The following is a 1,752-nucleotide window of genomic DNA, read 5'->3' on the forward strand; positions in this document are numbered from 1 at the left end:
TGTATATATTTTAGTTTACTCACAACTGTAAAAGCATTGGAAGTGTGTCGTGAAACAGATTATATAATGATTTAATGGTTGTTAGAACGAAGGGAGTTCGTAAGTCTTTGTGTAAGTTCTTGTTACTGATGTTGGGGGGAGCGCTAGTGATCAGTCTTAGTAATTTTGAAGTTAGTTTTTTTGGCATATCCGTAAATTTGTGTACCGATATGTATATTTATAATTGTGAAACTACATGATCATGTCATGTGGAGATCAAGTAACCATATGATCAAGTAACCACCTGATGTGATAACCTAATTAGTAATTAATTAAAATAATTTATCCTTTATCATGCTGCGTTTTTACTAAATTAATTTCTAATGAGGATAAGACAACACTTAATGGAGCTTTAATTTAGTAAAAACACAGCATGGTAATGAATAAATTATTGTAAAAATTATAGTAATTAATTAATAATTAGGTCATCAGATCTCAAGAAGTCATTCTATTTAAAAGACTTCGTTTCCTATTAGACTCAACTATACTTTATAATGAAAAGGGAGGGGGGAAATGTTGTATATTCATGATTATATAACTAATTCGTATATATGATTATGTAAGCTATTACTCAAGTCACCAGTTGATCAAGTGATCATATGATCAAATAACCACCTGATCTCATGACCTAATTAGTAATTAATTACAATAATGTATTCATTATCATGCTGTATTTTACTAAATGAAAGCTCCATTAAATGTTATCTTGTTCTCACTACGCGTAGTTACTATACGTCAAGAAAACGATCCATTTCTTATAAGGCTTGTGAAAGAGGATGAAAAGTGGATTTTCTACGATAATCTGGTGCGAAAAAAATCTTAGAAACCAAGCAAAGAACCACATCTAAAGCGGGAATACACCCAAAGAAGATAATGTATCTGTTCTGTTTTGGTGTGATTTTTATGAGCTGTTGCCCTATGTTATCAATCGGTTCCACTCTATATTGCTCATAATTAACAAAATTTGATGAATCGATTCGAAGAAAACGCCCAGAACTGGGAAATCGAAAGGGTGTCGTCTTCCATCATGACAACGCCCCTTCGATAGTCACCCGCAATAAATTGTTAGCTCTTGGATGGGATGTTTTGCCCCCCCCCCTTCCTATTTTCAGGACCTTTCTTCTAGTGACTAACACTTATTCTGGTGTTTACAAAATTCCTTATGTAGAAAATGAACAGGGTGTCAGGGAGCATTATTCACTGTTTGGCTAATTAACCACGGGCATTCTATGAACACAGGATTATTCAGTTGTTGGAATGATGGGGTATGGTAGTTGAAAATAATGGGTATTAAACTAAATTAAAATAAATATTATGTACAAAATATACTTAGTTTTCTTTTACCAAAAAAAAAAACCGACTTATTTGCCCACCATATACAATATTGAAGGCAAAGATCTCCATTAAGCAAAATTTATATTTCAAAATTGAGTTTGTAATTATTTACTTTCAATCATCCAAAAAAGAAGGGAACAATTACTTCTTGACCAGAGTGTACCTTAAAAATGAATTAGCCACACATCCGACAGGAAATTTTTCCCTCTAGAGGGAATTTCAAGAGAGTAATACCAAAGGAGCAAGACAAAGTTCATATTTTAAAATAATTTAAAGGAAACTAGTAGTTGAGGAAACAGTCTAATCAAATCGTCCCAATAAATTCAGGAGAATCTTCAGATTTATATCCAAAGAGTATATCAAGGGTTAAATATCAAA

The sequence above is a fragment of the Halyomorpha halys genome, unplaced genomic scaffold, assembly GCF_000696795.3.
Source record: "Halyomorpha halys isolate HHAL.00 unplaced genomic scaffold, Hhal_1.1 Scaffold553.1, whole genome shotgun sequence".
Taxonomy (NCBI): domain Eukaryota; kingdom Metazoa; phylum Arthropoda; class Insecta; order Hemiptera; family Pentatomidae; genus Halyomorpha; species Halyomorpha halys.